Source organism: Nannospalax galili, unplaced genomic scaffold (genome assembly GCF_000622305.1).
Source record: "Nannospalax galili isolate Female #2095 unplaced genomic scaffold, S.galili_v1.0 scaffold324, whole genome shotgun sequence".
In the NCBI taxonomy this organism is placed as follows: Eukaryota; Metazoa; Chordata; class Mammalia; order Rodentia; family Spalacidae; genus Nannospalax; species Nannospalax galili.
In genome coordinates, this window is record NW_008353027.1 from 4,147,461 (window position 1) to 4,167,616 (window position 20,156).

The 20,156-nt window shown below is 41.0% G+C and overlaps 1 protein-coding gene across 1 annotated transcript in view; it reads left to right on the top strand.

Moving 5' to 3' along the window:
- The window catches only part of Crybg1 (crystallin beta-gamma domain containing 1), a 215,123-nt gene that overhangs the window by 25,370 nt on the left and 169,597 nt on the right, over positions 1-20,156 (top strand). The gene's annotated exons all lie outside the window — the stretch shown is intronic.

Sequence of the window (20,156 nt, forward strand, 5' to 3'; positions counted from 1 at the left end):
CTGTTTCCTACTGTTCTTCTCTTTCAGATTCTTTCTTTTCCTTTACCTCCCTGTTTCCTTTCCATTATCCTGGTTCCTGTAGTTATGTCTGGATGCGTACTCACTTATCAGGGTTGGGTTATGGTTTTTATAAATGCTTGAAGCAATATCCCAACCCAAACTCATCCTTTACATAAGTGATCGTTTGCTCTAGAATCAGTGATAGCAAATGTGTAAAGTCTCAATTCTTTTAGAAATACAAATATGTAAATGAGACATAGATTGGAATGATACAAATAGTTTTGGAAGGCTGGGCTTCATTTCCTGCAAGACCGTAAAGCAAAACAGACACTGCCGGTGTGACTGGATTCCTCACGAGGCTGTGAGGTGAAGCTGTGTGATCTGTCACAGCTGCTCTTGCTCTGATCACTTCTTTATGTTCACAGCGTTTATTCATATTCAGCACGTTTATTGTAAATCACTTCCTCTTGCTGTTTTCATATGCAATCCCCTACATGTTCTAACCCATGTATACACTCCTTAGAGCTGATGACTATCTGTGATGATGTACACGGTGAGTACATGGGTCAGGGAAGCTGTAATTGTGGTTCTCATTCCTATGTGTGGCAGGTCAGCATTGCACACATTTTTTAAAAAATGCTTCCTTGTTCACAATCTTCATTTATAACTGCAGATGCACAGTGTCTGCCATGTTGGCACCAAGTGGGAGCAAATGTTGAGTTCAACACAGCCCATCACCTCTTCTGACAGGGACTTACTGCTCATGGTGGGTTATTAGTGTCACCTTTGTTTAGAAAGGGAAACAGCGTGAGTTGAGACTCTGACCCAAAACAAGACTGCAGACAACCAGAACACACTGGCCTTCCAGCGACATCCCAGAGGACACGTGGGGTCCTCTTCTTTTTTCCTCTCTCTCGCTCTCAATCTCTCTCTCTCTCTCTCTCTCTCTCTCTCTCTCTCTCTCTCTCTCTCTCTCTTCTGCTTTGGGTATTGAACCCAAATAGGACCTGTTGCATGGGAGGAAAGCCCCTGTTATTGGGTTATATTCTCAGCTCCTAGACCATCTTTTTTTTTTTATTAACAGATTTTAAAAAATATTTTATTTAGTATTTTTATTTTATGTATATGAGTGTATTGCCTGCATGTATGTGAGGGTACCTGTGTAGTGCAATGTCGTGGAGGTCAGAAGAGGACTTTGGATTCCCCTGGAACTGGAGTTAAGGACGGTTTATAGCTGCCATGTGGGTGCTGGTAATCGAACCCAGGTCCTCTGCAAGAGCAGTCAGTGCTCTTAACCGCTGAGCCGTCTCTCCAGCCCTGACCATCTTTTTTTTTTTAAAGGAGACAAAGGGCTGGCAAACTGGCTCAGTGGGTAAAAGCACTTGCTGCCGGGCCTGAAGATCTGATTTAAATCCCTAGAACCATCTCCTGAAAATTGTTCCTGAAGTCCACATACACGCCATGATGTGTACACACACACACACAATGGGAAAAAAGGAGACAAAGTTGAAAAAGGGTTGATTTTGATACTGATTTAAGTAAAATTGAAATTTGAAGATAATGTCCTATTTTTGTCTCTTCTCTCCATTGACGGATGTATGATTGATTGATGTTATGGTACAGGGATTGAACTGAGCTTCATGCATGCAAGACAAGTGCTGTACCACTGAGCTATAGCCCCAACTATCTTAAATTTTTGAGAAAGGATCTCTCTAAAGTTGGCCAGGCTATTCTTTTGAAAAATATTTTAGTTATTATTTTTATTTTATGTGTATGAATGTATTGCTTGCATGTATGTAAGTGTGCCTGTGTCATATAATGTCCTTGGAGGTCAAAAGAGGGCATCAGGTTCCCTGGAACTGGAGTTACAGATGGTTGTTAGCCGCCATGTGGGTGCTGGGAATCGGACCCAGGTCCTCTGCAAAAGGACCTGAGCCATATCTCCAGCCCCTTGCCAGGCTATTCTTGAACTTGGAATTCTCCTGCCTCAGCCTCCCATGTAGCTGGTATTACAGGCCTATACCAACAGGCCTGCTTCCTCTTTCTTATTTTGAGACGAGGTCTCACTGTGCAGCCCTGACTGGCCTGGAACTGACAGTGGTCTGCTTGACTCTGCCTCTTAAGAGCTGGGATTAAAGGTGTGAGCCACCAGGCTGGGTTTAACTACCTTTTAAATTTAAACTGGAGGGAGGTAAATGTGTCAGGGGGAGAACCAAGGGGAGTTGGAGTGGGAAAATGGAGAGTTGAATATGATAATTTTTCATTGTACACGTGTATGAAATTCTTGAAGAATTAAGACAATAATAAAATAAGAAAGTCCCTAAAAAATTTTAAACTCAAGGTCCTGCTGCCGCATTGGTAGAGCACTAAGTTATGTCTATTCTCTCCCTCCCTCCCACCTCCCCTCCCCGCCTTCCTCCCTCCTTTCCTCCCCACCGTCTTCCTTCGTTGGGTCTCATGTTGCCCAGGCTGATCTTAAACTTTCTATGTAGTTGAAGAGGACTTTGAATTTCTGATCCTTCCTCCTCTACCTCCTGAATGCTGGGATATGCTACCATGCCTAGTTTACGAGGTTTATGTGGTGCTGGAATCTAACCCAGGGCTTTGAGCATGCCAGGCAAGTATACTACCAACTGAGCTATGCCCCAGCTTCTTTGTTACATCATACTGTCTAAAGCAGTGGCATGGTATACATCTAATCTCTCTTCCCCTACTTCAATTTCTCTCTCATTTCCTATTTGTGCCACAATTTATACAGAGGAAAATAAAAAATTAAGTTTATAGTTCAATTCATTTTTTTTTTTGGTTTTTTTTTTTTTTTTTTTGTTTTTTTTCCTTCGGTCTTTTTGAGACAGGGTCTCCCTGTAGCCCCAGCTGTCCTGGAACTCACTATACTCACAGAGATCCTCCTGCCTCTGCCTCCGGAGTGCTGGGATTAAAGGCGTGTGCCACCACACCCGGCTTCAATTAATTTTTATATATCTATATAAAATCATGACTCAGATTAAAATATAGAGCATTACCAGCATCCTAGAAGTTCTTGTTCATATTCCGCCAAATTTTGCTTTTTTGATTTTTCATGTCATTAGAATCACGGCATGTGTCTGACTTTATTTCTTGGAGCCACCTGTATTTTGTATAGTGATAGCTATTGCTATGTGCTTCAATTAATTTTTATATATCTATATAAAATCATGACTCAGATTAAAATATAGAGCATTACCAGCATCCTAGAAGTTCTTGTTCATATTCCGCCAAATTTTGCTTTTTTGATTTTTCATGTCATTAGAATCACGGCATGTGTCTGACTTTATTTCTTGGAGCCACCTGTATTTTGTATAGTGATAGCTATTGCTATGTGCTCTTTCATTTTGTGCCTATGTTATACTTTATTTTGTGCATTCTCTCACTGTATCACTCCAACATGTTTAAGTTATTTCCATTTTGAATAAAGTTTTTTTTCATTAAGATTTTTTTGTTTATTTTTAGTGTTATGTATATGAGTGTTTTGCCTGCATGTATGTAAGTGCACCCATGCATGCAATGCCCACAGAGACCAGAAGAGGCTTTGGATCCCTTGGAACTGGAGTTATGGATGGGTGTTAGCCACCATGTGGATGCTGGGAACCAAACCTGGGTCCTCTACAAGAGCAACCAATGCACTTAACTGATCAACAATCTGTCTATTTATTTATTTATTTATTTATTTAATTTATTTTAGCAGAATCTCAGACTGTAACTCAGACTTACTTAGAATTTAACTGTGTAGCCCAGGTTGACCTCAAACTCACATCTAATCCTCCTGCTTCAGTCTCCCACAAAGCCTTAAGTACTCTTGGCTCAGGCCCTTGGTTCTCAGTTTCTCCAAATAGAGTTGGCTGATGTGTCTTTAACATGATTTAGCCTTATTTACCTTCTTTACTCTCATGTTTCTCAAAGGTTCTTAAGGAACATCTTTTTCATTTTTTGAACTTCCTTGTTAAGGAAGGATCTCACACTCATAATGTGACTCATTAAATGTTTACTTAAAAAAGAAAGGAGGCTGGGCTGGGTGGTGCTTTCTTTTAATCCCAGCACAGGCAGAGGGAGGTGGATCTCTCTGAGATCAAGGCCAACTAGGGTTATAGGAAGATGATGTCTCAAAAAACAAAAGAACAACAGCAAAAACAAACAAAAAAGAGGCTGGGTATGGTGGAGCAGATCTTTAATGCCAGCAGAGGCAGGCAGATCTCTGTGAGTTGCAGGCCACCTAGAGTGAAACCTTGTTTCATAGGTTGTAGTGTGAGACTCTGTTTCACATAAAAATGGAGGAGGAGGAGGAAGAGGAAGGAAACAAAGAAAGACTTTTTATTTGATAAATTGAGCTACCACATTTTTTCATTCAGTAGTTAGGAACGTTGGTTGTTCTTACAGAGGACCTGAGTTCAGTTCCCAGCACCCACATGCGCAGCTAACAACGGTCAGTAACTCCAGTTCCAGAGGATCCAACACCCTCAGCTGACCTCCTGGGGTTTGCACTCATGGGTGTACTTACATGGAGGCAAAAAAGTCATACACAAAAATAAATAAAAATTTAAAAAGATTGAAAGATTTTTGAAATGATGTATATGTGTGTAACTCTGTGTGGGTATGCACGTGTGAGTGCAGGTATCTACAGAAGCCAGAGGAATCAGTTCCTCTTGGAGCTGGAGTTACAAGTAGTTGTGAACTGCTGGATGTGGGAGCTGGAAACTGAACTCTTGTCCTCTGGAAGAACAACATGTGCTCTTAACTGCTGAGCCATCTCTCTAGACCCTGCCTGTCACATTTTTAAAATATGGATACTTTTAATGTCATCCATAAGTAGAAATTACATGGTTCACTTAACTTGTGTGCTTTATTATGAAACAATTTTAACTTATTTAGAATCTCTTTACATAAAAAATTAACCTTATATTTTGGAAGCAACTTTAAATATCACTTTATTTAGGGGCTGGCAGGATGACTTATCGGATAAAGGCACTTGCTGCCAAGCTTGATTACCTGAGTTTGATTCCCAGGACCCACATGGTAGAAGAAGTGAACCAACTCTCACAGTAATCATCACCTCCACACATGGATCATGAAACTTTTGCCCACATACGTGCACACACACATTCACACACACATAAACAAGTAAGTGTAAAAACTAACATTTCTTTTTAAAGTCATTATTTTTCTTTATATAGTGTGCTGAAAAAAATGCTAAGAATGAAAAATAAGGAGTGCCAGTCTTTCTAGAATTCAACCTCTAAACAATGCCTGATAACAATTGAAGATTAAACTGGAAGAGCATAAAAGAAGGTTAGGGATTTGAGAGAACTATTTACAATAATACTCTGCTAAGTGAAATGAGCATGACAGAAAATACAGACATCACAGCTGGAGATTTAGCTCAGTGGTAGGGCACTGGGCCCAATTCCCAACATCCAAAACAAACAAACAAAAACTATGTAGATATTAAGTAAACTTTTTTCTGAGACACGGCCTCACTGTGTAGCTCTAGCTGACCTAGAACTCTCTGTGTAGATCAGACTGGCCTCAAACTTATAGAGATCTGCCTCTCCTACTTCCCAAGTATTAAATAAGATTAAAGGTGTGTGGTGAGCCTCCCCCTCCATGCCCAGCCTAAGTGTAACCCAAGCTGGTCTTGAACACCTGATCTTCCTGCCTCCGCCTCTTCAGCATCTTATCAGTGTGCATCACAGTGGCCAGTTTCTTTCTTTCAACCTTTTTTAAAGATTTATTTCTATTATTTTTATTTTATATGTGTGAGTGTTTTGTCTGCATGTATGTAAGTGTGTGCCCAGTACCAGAGGAAAAAGGTGTCATATTCCCTGGAACTGGAGTTAAGGACAATTGTAAGCTGCCACATAGGTGCTGGGAATTGAACCCAGGTCCTCCAAAAGAGCAGTGTGAGCTCTTAACTCATTGTATTTATCATTTATTTAGTGAGTCTGTGTGTGTCTGTCTGTCTGTCTGTCTGCCTGTCTGTCTGTCTGTGTGTGTACACATGCCATGACACACATAAGGACATCAGAGAACAGCTTTGTGGGAGTTAGTTCTGCCCTTCCAACCATGTGAGTTCTGATGATTAAACTCAGGTTGTCAGACTTGGAGGCATGCACCTTTACTCCATGAGCCATCTTACCAGCACCAAGAAGAAAAATGTTTTTGGTCTTTTTGAGACTGGGTCTCCCTGTAGCCTCAGCTGTCCTGGAGCTTGCTATGTAGACCAGGCTGGCCTCAAACTCATAGAGATCTGCCTGCCTCTGCCTCCTGAGTGCTGGCATCAAAGGCGTGCACCACCATGCCCAACGAAAAAATATTTTTTAATTTTGGTGCCCTGCCTTAGAGAAATTATAACAACAGCGTGTTAAATGCACACAATGCAAAAAGTGTTCTTTCTGGGGCTATTGAGATGGCTCAGCATGTAAAGGTACTTGCTACCAAGCTTGACAACCTGAGTTTGATCCCCAGAACCTATGTGGTGGAAGGAGAGAGCCAACTCTCACAGGTTGTCCTCTGTCTTCTACATGCATGCATGCACAAGCACACACATACACACAAGGTAAGTAAATGTAATAAAAACAAAAAAATAGAATAAATGTTCTTTCTGCTCTATCGGGCATTAGAGGAAAAGTACAGAAGGCACTACAGTCTTCTTCAAGCCTGAATACTGATCAGTGTCTCCCTGATGATTTGTCAGGGGCATTTTAGGGTAAAGAAATTGCCTGTATTAGCACCCTTGAGTTGTTCTTCCCTCAGCCATTAAAGTTATTACTTAGTAGGCCATAGTTTTAAGAGTGCTTTCAATATGAAATCACCTTTGAAATATTGAAACCTGCATGCATGACTATACCATGTTAATACACTTCTTTCTCTTTATTTTAAATTAAAAAAATATTATTCAACATGCATCTTATGCCAAAAATTGAACAGATTTTACAATTCACAATTTGTCACATCTCTTTTTTTTAAGATTAAAATCTTAAAATATTTGATTATGTGTATATGTGTATCTGAGAGTGGGTTTGTGTACGTGAGTGCATTGCTTGCAGAAGCCAGAATGGGGCATTGGGTCCCCTGGAGCTGGAGTTACAGGTGGTTGTGAGCCACTTGACATGGGTGCTAGAGACTCAGATCCTCTCAAGAGCAATACAGGCTATTAATCACTGAGCTGTCTCTATTTTTTTTTTGTGTGTGTGTGTATGTGTGTGTGTGTTTGTGTGTGTACATGCTCATATGCCATGGTATGTGGGTAAAGGTCAGAGGACAGCTTGCAAGGGTTGCTTCTCTCCTTCCACAATGTGGGTCCCAGAGACTGAACTCATGTTGTCAGACTTGGCAGCTTTACCCATTGAACCACCTCACTGGTCATGTTTTCACACACACACACACACACACACACACACACACACACACACACACACACACACACACACACACACAGAGGGAGGTCAAAGGACAACCTCGGGTGCTGGTCCTTGCTCTCGCTTTCCACCTTGTCTGAGACAGGGTCTCTGTTGTTTGCCACTCTGTGAGCTAGGCTACCTGGTCCTTAAGCTTCCAGGGATTCTCCTGTCTCTGCCTCCCATCTCATTTTAGGAACACTGGGATAGAGATGTGTTATGATATCATGCCCTACTTTACATGGTTTCTGGGGATTTGAACTCAGATCCTTTATACTTTACACTTTAAGCCATCTCCCCAGCCCCACCTTATCTTTTTGAAGTAATCTAATACTAATGACTTTACTAACAATACATTCTTATAAAAAAAGGAAAGTATTTGCAATATCAAAAACCCAGTTTTGAAACATTTGTATTAATTTTGAACTTGATCAATGACATGACATTATCATCTTGCAAATACTTTGGCCTGCAAATTGGACATGTCTGAATCTATTGATGATGGCAATTGCCAGTAGCTCCTCAGCTAGGGGTGGGACATTGTGCCTGTCTCCTCCCTCGATACTAAGATTTTGTCTGGCTTGAGCTTGTGCAGGTCTTGTGCATGCTGTCACAACTACTGTGGGTTCATACATGCAGCTGCCCTTCTGTGTTTGGAAAACAGTTTCCTTGCAGTCATTCCCCAGGAGTTAGTTACTTTTTGTTGCTGTGATAGAACACCATGCCAACTTCAAAAGCAATTTATGGAAGAAATAGTTTATTTTGGTTTGCAGTTTTAGAGGAAGAGTCCATAATAGTGGGGAAGGCATGGCTGCTGGAGCAGGAGGATGAAACAGCACATCTTCAGCCGTAAACATGAAGCAGAGAGGGTGCACTGGAAATGGAATGAGGCTATAAACCTTCAAAGATCTTCTAGTGATGTACTTCCTCCAGCAAGACTGCACGTCCTATAGGTTCCATAACCTCCTGACAGTGCCGCCAACTGGTGACCAAGTGATCAAATACCTGAGCCTTTGGGGACATTTCTCATTCAAACAACTACATAGTACCTCTGGCTCTTACAATCTTTCTTCTCCCTCTTCTTTAATGATCCCTGAGCCTTGGGAGGAGGGAGTGTGTTGTAGATGCCCTACTTAGGCCTGAGCATTCTGCAGTCTCTTATTTCTGTACCAGTTGTGGGTCTCTGTGTTAATTACCATCTACTGCAAGAAGCTACTCTGATGAGGGTTGAGAGATGCATTAATCTATTGGTTTGTTCTAGTTTGCTTTATGTTACTGTGATAAAGCATTGACCAAAATCAGTTTGGGGAAGGAAAGGGTTTATTTACCATCTTACAACTCCCAGGTCACAATCTATCATTGAGGGAAGTCAGGGCAGGAACTTGAGAGGGGAACCCAGAGGCAGGGAGTGAAGCAGAGACCATGGGAGAATGCTGCTTATTAGTTTGCTCCCCCTGGCTTGCTCAGATACCTTCCTTACATGGCACAGGCCCACATGTCCAGTGATAGCACCACCCACAATGGGCTGGGACCTCCTGCATCAATTACTAATTAAGAAAATGCCTCAAAGATTTGGTCACAGACCAATAGATGGAGGAAATTCCTCAACTGAGGTTTCCTCTCTCAAAGCGTGTCTTGTTTGTGTCAAGTTGACAAAAACTAACTAGCAGAGCGTGTAATGATAAGTCATTAGGAGTTGGTTTGATATTATGCCCATTTAGCAGAATGATAGTAGTAGGTTCCCCTCTAGGACTATGACCTGTCTAGTCACAGGTTCTTGGCCCTGATGATGGTGTCAGATAGGGGCTCTATCTTGTGGAGTGGACCAGAAAAATGATTGGTTATTGCATGATATTTGTGCAACTATTGTACCAGTGGGCATATATTCCCAGACCAGTTGTTTTTGTAAGTCACAGGGTTCACACTGGGTAAGACTGAGAATTACTTTTCTCTTCCTGTAGTGTCCATAGCACCTTCCAGCACTAGAAAACTAGCCAGTAGGGATGAAACTCCGAGGTCAGTATGAGTTTCATTTCTCCATGTTCCATGACCCAAGTATATAGTCTCTTTAGCAATAGGGTCTTACTGTCAGATTCTGGACGGTAACTAAAAGCAACGGCAATACCTGTAATGTTTGGGAGTGGTCACTGGGACCTCCCTGGCCAACAATTCCAAAAGTAGCCAATTCCTGGCATTAGGTCTTTTCTTTTTTAGCTTATGGAGTCTAGTAAGGGCATTGCTGCCCAGTTACAGGGTAATGTCACTTAAACTTATATGTATAAGTATATATTTTAGGAAGTTTATGACTTTTTCAAAAAAGTCTTTACAACCCAATTAAAAAATGGGGCACAGAACTAAAAAGATAGTTCTCGAAAGATAAAATACAAATGACTGAGAAATATTTTTTTAAATGTTTAGCATCCTTAGCTATCAGGGAAATGCACGTGAAAATTTTGAGATTTCATATTACCTCAGTCAGAAATGATAAGATAAGATAAATTGACAACAAATACTGGCATGGATGTGGGGAGTGGGGAACACCTATTTTCTGCTGTGGGAGAGCAAACTGGTGCAGCCACTATGGAAATCAATGTGGAGGTTCCTTAAGTAGCTAGAAATAGCTCTACCGTATGATGTAGCCATACCATTCTTGGGCATATGCCCAAACTACTACAGAAATGCCTGTTCATCCATGTTCATTGCTATTCTATTCACAATAGCTGGGAAATAGAAACAGTCTAGGTGTCCATCAGCTGATAATTGGATAATGAAAATGTAGTACGTTTACACAAAGGAATATTTTTCAGCTGCTAAGAAAAATGAAATTTTCAGGTAAATGGGTGGGACTGGAAACAATCATCCTGAGGTAACCCCGACCCAGAAAGACGAACATCATATGTTTTTTCTCAGATGTGGATGTTAGCTTTGAATCTTGAGGTGTGTATATTTTGTTTAAAGGACCCATAGAAGTCAGGAAATTAGTAAGGGCCCAGAGGGGGCACTTTCAAAGACAGGGAGATAGAACACAGTGGTATAAAGGGGGAAAGGGGAATAGTGACACAGGAAGGGTTAAATGGGTGGGGGATGGAAGGGCAGGGTAAAGAAGGTAACATAGAAAGGGATGACTAACAATTTTCAAAGATAATTTTAAAGTGGTGATTTTGCTACCCCTTTAGGGTTCTCCTTCTATTCAACCTTGGGTTGTCTATTAATTTCTTACCTTGTGATCAGTGCAGTACAAAGGTGTAATAAATTTATACTCCATATTTGTATGAGTTTGAGATATGAGACAGGCTTTTGCTTCTCACTTTGATAGTAGACCTTTTTCCCTACTCTGAGCCCTGGACAAGATTTCTTACTAATTTCCCAGGCCACTGGGAAGGATTTCTATTTCATTTAATGGAGAAGGTACCCCATGCATGGGTCTAACTTTCTTTCTAGCTCTCTTCCTTGTGATCTAAAACAAAGTTTCTGGTCTCCCTGTCTTAAAGCATTCATCCCTAAATATTAAGCCTTATTTCTGGATTAGTCCTTAAATATCAGAACTGACTTCCAGATCCATTATCCCTGCTAGGATGCTTCTGCCCTTATTTTGGCTCATGCCCTCTTTCTCTTCCCCCTCCTTATCTCCCTTACCCGATCCTTCCTTCCTTCCTTCCTTCCTTCCTTCCTTCCTTCCTTCCTTCCTTCCTTCCTTCCTTCCTTCCTTCCTTCCTTCCTTCCTTCCTTCCTTCCTTCCTTCCTTCCTTCCTTCCTTCCTTCCTTCCTTCCTTCCTTCCTTCCTTCCTTCCTTCCTTCCTTCCTTCCTTCCTTCCTTCCTTCCTTCCTTCCTTCCTTCCTTCCTTCCTTCCTTCCTTCCTTCCTTCCTTCCTTCCTTCCTTCCTTCCTTCCTTCCTTCCTTCCTTCCTTCCTTCCTTCCTTCCTTCCTTCCTTCCTTCCTTCCTTCCTTCCTTCCTTTTTTTGTTTCTGGAGATAAAAGTCTCACTCTGTAGCCTAAGCTGGCCTTTATTAGTCCTTTATTTCTGATGTCATAATATTTTCTTTTTCTTTCGCAAAAAGTTTAGACATGGCCAGACCTGACAGTATAGGCCTTTAATCCCAGCTACTTGGGAGGCTGAGGCACGAGGATGTAAGTTCAGGTCGGCTTAGGCAACTTTGTAAAATCTTGCCTCAAAAATTAAAACAAAAAAATTAAACAATAATAAAAGTGCTGACATGGTGGTATACACCTGAAATCCTGCATTTGAGAGACTGAGGCAGGAGGATTGCTACAAGTTTGAGATCAGCCTGGGCTTTATAGCAAATATCAGACCACTCAGGGCTACAGAGCAAGATTCTGTCCCAAAAGAACAAACAAGCATAAAAGAGGGGGTCTGCATTGCTGAGTGGTGTCTAGCATATGAGTGACCCTGAGTTTATCCCCCAGTACTGCCGTAAAAGAAAGTTAAAGCATGAAATTTTATTTTATTGAATTTTATCTTATATTTCTTGTGTTTATAGTATAAGGGTTTCAACTGTTTATTAGCCTTCTAACATTTTTTTCCAAACAGAATTTTGACCCTTTTTTCATGTGAACATTGTATAAACTACTAAACTCAGTGGAAGCAAAGACTGTTGTATTTTTCCCATGTTTAAACATCAAATAATTATGGGATTGGGACACAGACATGTGCAAGTTTCCTGTCTCCTGCCATGTGATACCCTGTGCCATCCAGGACCCTGTCAGCAAGAAGGCTATCACCTGATATGTACCTTTGAATCTCCAGGGATAGGGGTTAAACAAACCTCTTTTCTTTGTAATGTTTTTTAAAAGTAATTATAATATTGCTATCTGTGTGTATGATTTTATCAACCTGTGACAAAGCACAGTTCTATAACTCATTCCATTGTTTTGCATTTCAAGAAGGACTCATTTGACTTTTCTTTTGTCTTTTTTGAGACAGGGTCTCCCTGTAGCCCCAGCTGTCCTGGAACTCACTATGTAGACCAGGCCGCCTTGAACTCACAGAGATCCACCTGCCTCTGCCTCCCAAGTGCTGGGATTAAAGGCATGTGCCACCATGCCTGGCCACATTTGACTTTTTAAAAAAAGATTTATTTTTATTTATGTGTATGTGTGTATGTGCACGTGTGTGCAGGTGCCTTCAGAAGCCAGAAGAGGGCATTGAACCCTTGGAGCTGTAGTTACAGGTGATTGTGAGCCGCCTGTTGTAGGTTCTGGGAACTGAATTCTCATCCTCTGCAAGAGCAACAAGTGTCCTTAACCACTGAGCCATCTCTCCAGATCCACTTTTGGCTTTTTTGTTGTTGTTGTTTTGATTATGTCAGCCCCAGAGATAGAAAAAACAAACACCTGAAATATTGAATATGCCGCTGTTAGCCTGTATAACTGGAAAGGTCAAGAGTAATGCGATTGCCTCTTGAACAAATGAGCAGATTGGGAACATACAATACCCTGTTCTTCTAAAAAAACAAGACCACAGGGTAGCTCTCATTATTGGAACATTGGCACTTTTGATTGATTACATCAAAACATGTGAAAACATCCAAACTAAATTGCTATGGTATGTGTGAGGGCATAGCATTTAAGAGCTATGCTTTTACAAAAGGCTTTTATCCTGATTCTTTTTTCTTTCTCTCATCTTCTTTTTTGTATATATTTAAGGTATGCAGTAAGGTATTTTGATACATTGTACATTGTGAAATGATCACCACAATCGAGCCAATTAATATGCCTGTTCACTACAAGGTTACCTTTCTTTCCCTCATGAGAACATTTAAGATCAAGACTTTTAAAAAGGACTCTTAATGGCTCAGTAGTAGAACCTTTGCCTAGCATGTTTCAAATCCTAAATTCATTACCCAACATGTAAAACAAACAAGCAAGCAAGCAAACCAAGATCTCCTTCTTAGCAAACTCAAGTACCCAAAATAGTAGTAGAGTTTGTTTGTTTGAGACAGGGTCTTGTGTAGACCAGACTGGCTTGGAACTTGTTATGTAGCCAAGATTGGCCTTGAACTCCTGATCTTCCTGCTTTCACCTGTTGAGTATTGATATCATAGGCATGCACCACCAGTCCGGGCCTCAGTGCAGTAGTATTAATTATAGCCAACATGCTGTGCATGATATCTCCAGAATTTATTCATTCTGTGTAGTTGAAGTTATTTTATTGTTACTAGGAGTGAAGCTATATACTCAAAGAGAATTTAGAAGCATTGTTTTGGAAATTGACTCAAATAAGACAAACATTGAGACAGAATTTAAGAGCTATGAGGGCTGGGCACTTTTAATAAGCTTGATTCAGTTCAGTGCTTCTGCATAATCTTTCTATAGATTTGAGCTTTTATCCCTCTCATCTCTGATAAAGGAGAGGGCGGGATCCAGGAACACTGTTCTACAGTCAGGGCATTGTGCCGGTCTGAGGTGGTTTGGGGTCAATGGAAGGCTATTGCCAACTCTACCTCTGTGAAATCAGCAGGCGGGTCACTGCTAACTCTGACATCGCTGCATGGTGATCTCTGCCCTTGAAACATTTCTAATGAAGGATTAGTAGAGATTAAGTGTAATAGCACCTACTCCCTGTAGGATTCCAGAGAGTCACGTTTTAACCCTTTACTGGTCTACTTGTGGAAACTGAAGATGCTCTGTCTGTCGATGGAAACTTGGAATATTGATGTTTCTATATCAAATTTATATGATCTTGCATTCTTTAGTGCTCAGTGGTAGTCGACCAGTAAGTACCCAAACACTGTGTCTCATTGAGTATGATACACCATTCTTTTTCATTTTTCTCTCCAGGAAGTTTTGAAGTCAGTATACAGACTGGACTCTGCCTACCTTCCCTACTTCTGAAGGTTCTCAGGCCTAACACATGGGCATAAAATGACAATGATTTGAAAAATCCAGCACACCAATAACTAATGAATTCAGAAGCCATTTCAGCAACTGATAGCAAAAATCCGTTTCCTGTTAAATATAAGGAAGTGTATTATGTAATGTACTGTTATGTAATATCTTCAAATATTCAAAGACTTCTGTTGAGTGTCCTTTTTTTCTAAGTCACCTTGTTTATATGATTTTGTGGCGGGGGGCGCTGGGGACTGAACCTAGGACCTTAAGTGTCCTAGGCCAGTGCTATTCCATTGACTCATACCCCCAGCCCTTTTATCTTATTTTGTTATTATTATTTGTAAATATGTGTTTGTACACCTGAGTGCCGTGGCCATGAAGGCCAGAAGAGAGCATCAAACCCTCTGGAGCTGGAGTTATAGGTGGTTTTCATCTGCTTGATGTGGGTGCTGGGAATTAAACTCGGGGTCCCCCGGAAGAGCAGTATGTGCTTTCTCCAACCACTGAACCATCTCTCCAACCACTGAACCGTCTCTCCTTTTAAAAGCCATCTTGAGCTCTTGTTCATTCCTTTTCTTCTCCCACCTCACAGTTGCTAGACTATTACCATTCAGTATCACTTCTTTTATAGACTATTGTTGGTTTGCTTAGCAAATCCTGTCACAACTCCTATACAATTTAGAGCATAGGACTGGAGAGATGGCTCAGTGGTTAAGAGTGCTTCCTGCCCTTGCAGTGGACCAGAGTTCAGTTCCCAGCATCCATGTTTGGTGGCTCACGACCACCAGTAATTCCAGTTCTAAAGGATCAACACCCTCTAGCTTCCCAGATCATGCACACATAAATAAAAATAATAAAAATTAAAATCTAAATTGCTTAGAATATAAGCAACTTAAAGACAAATCCTTTTATCCTTAGTGCCTGACTTAATATGTGTACATATTTCATAAAGATTTGTTGAGTGAGTAACTGACAACTAAAAGTTAGTCCTCTGCTGAAACCTGTTTTTACTGGTTTTTACACTTAGCCAAGTAGGACCAGCTAGGGTCCAGGCATTTAAAAATAACTGAAGAAACCTGATGAATCACCTTACCACTTTCTGATAAAACTTCTTTACCTTAGAAAAACTTGTAGTCAGCACTTGGAGAGTTTTGCATGTAGAAAAACCCGGCATGAGTCAATAGGTCAGACACCGAAGTTGTTTTTGCAATCTGCTTAAAAGGAATTTCAGTTTCATCTTGTAATTACAAGTTAGTGTTTGTCTTATGCTTTGTGTTTCCTTTCTGACTTTCTAGATTAAAAAGCCTCACATTTTATTTGGTACCCTTGTTGGTTCTTGACCAGTCCATATCAAGAACTTAAAAAGCTATTTCTGTTTTGAGCATGCTGAGAGCATCCATTGGGCACTCTTTGGGGCTTATGGTACAGACATGGTACTCTCTTTTCTTCTTGAAACTGCTAGATCAGCTAAGTAAAAAGAGACGGAGTGCTGGGGATGTAGCTCAGCAATAGAGTGCTTGTTTTACTTTGCGTGGGATCTGGGGTTCAGTTGCCGTCACAGAAGGCAGGAGGGAGGGAAGGAAGGAAGGACAGAAGGAGGGCAGGAGGAAAGGAAGGAAGGAGGGGAGAAAGGGGGGAGGAATAGAGAGGGAAAGAAGGAAAGAGGGAAGGAAGAAGACATAATACAGTTTGATTTATTTGTAACAACTTACTCTTAGTTAAGACTTGGTGGAAGCTTTGGACTTGTGTTGCCTGTGCCTTATCCAGTCTATGGAGAGCTTAACTTCCATGTGCTGCCCTTTAGTAGACAATTCAATTCTAAGGAGTTTTCAGCCATCTTTTCTACCACTACTGATACCATTATTCTCTTGTCTTCTGAATGATTCTTTGAGACTCACTCAGGACCATTCGGGAAATGGTGTGGACATGTTGGGGTGCTGACCCCAAGGAAATAACAACTGTACCCTTGATGTGTGGCCCGAAAGAGTGATTGTTACCTTGACAGTGTGGGGGCTGCACGAAGGAGTCGGGGGAGAGTCTGGGTGGTGTGAAGAACATGCCCACCAGTGGAAAGCAGCACACTCACTCAAGGATTGGAATGAAAAACCCGTGGCAGCAGGAATTTGTCTTGTCAAGGGCTGTCCTAGGCACTAGAACACTGTCTGTCACATGGCGTGTCCTGACCCCAAGCATGGGAAGGAATGAAAGTGTTCCATCGTTGATGGGACAGAAAGCCACGGACCACACTGAATAAAGTGGTTTTGAGAGAAAGGCAGGACCTTGTAATGGTGGGTCACCATTAAAGGATGCCAAGCAAGGCATGACAGATCCCTTCTGTAGTTCAGAACAGCCTGGTGCAGGTTCTACTGTGAACAACATTGGGAAATTCATTTTATTTTGACATCTAGTAAAATACGCATATTCAATATACAACTTAAACCATTTTTATGAAGTGTTTTGTCTTAACCAAAGTTATATACCCCATCGTTTTCTGTTCTACTGTTTGTTTGTGTTTGTTTGTTTGTTTGTTTGTTTTGGTCATTTGGAGACAGGGTCTCCCTGTAGCCCCAGCTGCCCTGGAACTTGCTATGTAGAGCAGGCTGACCTTGATCTCACAGAGATCCGCCTACTTCTGTCTCCTGAATGCTGGGATTAAAGGTGTGCACCACCATGCCCATCTGTTTGATTTGTTTTTTTTAAAGTAGTGGTCAAAACTCATAATTTAAGCATAGTTTGAAAAACACTTGTATAGAAGAATGGATATGCTAATGATGAAGACTGCATAAAAAGTAGAGAACACACACACACACACACACACACACACACGTAGAGAACATCACAGGTGGCTAAAAGCCAATATGTAGGAGTGAGGGTGTAGCTCAATGAAGAGCACATGCCTAGCATGTTCAAGGCCTTGAGTTCTGTCCCTGACACTGCAGAACGAAATGTGTGAAACAGAAATCTAGAGAGATGCGAGGTGTTTGATGGAGGAAACTTCTGGTAGGGTGTCAAGTGTGGGAAGGGTTCTAGGAATTGTAGAATCCAGTGGAAAAGCATTGGAGTTAAGGCAGCTTGCTCAAGGACACGGGAGAACCCTATCAGAAGACTCAGTCTGAGATCTCCATGATATCATCTCAGCCTTTCCCCTGGGCACCATTTACAAGCTGAGGCTTGGAGGCCTGGTAATGTAATCATTGTTTTAAATATCTGGAAACTGAAACAGGGAGGTGGCTTGTTGCATGGTGAGAAGCCAAGAAAAAAGGACAGGTAAGGACTGGATCCCAGCCTTCCTTATCATCAGCCTGGTGATCGTCCCGTTGTATCAGTATTGCACATATACAAAAGAAGAGCTGGGATTGCAGAAGGATTATGCAGAATTTCAGCATTTACATTGCTGTGTTATATAAGGGATCTGCTACTAACATTGTTTTGTTTGCTTAGTACTAAACATTAAAATTGAAATGTATAAATTGCTTCTTCAGTGGTCTAGTATTCAATATTTCACTAAAAAGTACACTTATATTTAAATATCCAAGTCTCTGTTACATAGTGTCTTTGCTTACATCTTGGCAGCAAGAGTGGGTGCAAAAATTAAGGAAGTGTATTCATCCAAAAAAACCATGGGCGACTGATTTTAATCCTAAGAACTAGGTAAAAGGTGGTTGATAAATGTAGTTAATAAGTAATATGCACAAATCAGGAAAACACCTGTGTTTGCTGAAGTACGGCAATAAAAACATTTATTTGAAATGTGCTTCTATCAAAAGCGGCTGAGTCTGTAGAGGGAATTAGCTTGGGGGGTTGTAACAAAATATTCATCCAATACTGACTTACATTTTTTGTGATGCTGAGGGCCTTATCTAGGGCTTTGCCCTGACCTGGTGACCTACTGTTGATTAAGAATACTGTCTGATATGAATGTGTATTTGGTAGGGGTTGGTTTCCATGGTAATCCCACGTGTACTCTAGGCTATGGTGGTATAGGGGTATCTTAACCTACAGGTTTCACCAAGACTTAACAATATTAATAACTTTAATATCTTAGTCAGATCTAAATGCATGTCTTATGCTGTATAAAGATATCTTTTTATTAAAATATTTTATTTATTTGTATTTTATGTATACGAGTGTTTTGCCTGCATGTATGTAAGTGCACCATGTGTGTGCAATGCCTTGGAGGCCATAAGAGGGCACTGGATCCCCTGGAACTGGAGTTAGGATGGTTGTTAGCTGCCACATAGGTGCTGGGAACCCATGTCCTCTGCAAGACCAGCCACTGCTCTCAACTGCGGAGCCATCTCTCTAGCCCCTGTGTAAAGACATTTTGATCAAAGACAGGCCATATGTATGATGGTAGTTCCACAGGATTATAATACAGCTGAAAAATGCCTGCTGTCTACTGACCTCATTGCTCAGTGCACTACCCTCATGTTTGTGGTGATGCTGGTGGAAACAAACCTGGGACACTGCTAGTCATGGAAATGTATAGCAGGGCTGGGCAGCTCCATGGCAGAGTGCTTGCCTAGCACATGGGAGCCCCTGGATATGATTCCCAGCAAAGTATAGCACATGCAATTATGTAAGGCTCATAACACTGGATCACAGTAATAATGACCATGTTACTCCCACATGTTCCTAGCACATGGGAGCCTCTGGATATGATTCCCAGCAAAGTATAGCACATACAATTATGTAAGGCTCATAATACTGGATCACAATAATAATGACCATGTTACTCCCACATGTTCCTAGCATATGGGAGACCCTGGATATGATTCTCAGCAAAGTATAGCACATACAATTATATAAGGCTCATAATACTGGATCATAATAATAATGACCATGTTACTCCCACATGTTCCTAGCATATGGGAGAACCTGGATATGATTCCCCCAAAGTATAGCACATACAATTATGTAAGGCCCATAATACTGGATCACAATAATAATGACCATGTTACTTGCTTATGTTATTTAATGGACCATATTTCTGTTGCTATTTGAGTGTACTCCTACTTATTTAAAAAGTTTAGCAGCTGGAAAGGTGGCTCAGTGGTTAAGAGCAATGGCTGTTCTTGCAGAAGACCCAGGTTCAAATCCCAGCACCCACATGATGGCTAACAACTGTCTATAACTCCAGTTCCAGGAGATCTGATGCCCTCTTCTGTCCTCTGAGGGCATTGCACAACACAGGCGCAGTTACATACAGGCAATACAGTCATACATACAAAATAAAAATAAATGGAATTTAAAAAAAAGTTAATGTAGCTGGGTGTGGTGGTGCATGCCTTTAATCCCAGCACTTGGGAGGCAGAGGCAGGTGGATCTCTGTGAGTTCAAGGCCAGCCTGGTCTACATAGTGAGTTCCATGATAGCTGGGGCTGCAGGGAGACCCTGTCTCAAAAAAACCAAAAAAAAAAAAAAAAAGTTAATGTAAACTCTCTGCCATGCTGTGTGTTTACCACTTCTCTTGACTGCATCATTTTATCTTGTGTTTGATTTGATTTGATTTCCTGTTGTTTTGTCTTATCATGCCCCTGGGAGAAATAGTCTATACCATGTATATCATATTATATATACCATATAGCCTAGGTGTTAATAGCCTATACCACCTAGATTTGTATAAACACATCCGTAATATTCCCACAGTGATTAAATTGCTTAACAATGCACTTCTCAGAATTCATCCTTACCTGATGTATGACTTTATTTCCAAAGCCTTAGGACTTTGAAGTTTTAATTCTTATTTATGTATGTATGTATGTATGCATGTATGTATTTATTTATTTATATGCGTGTATTGCCTGCATGTAGGTAAGTGCACCTGTGTCATTGCCTGCAGAGGTCAGAAGAGGCTGTCAGATCCCCTGGGACTG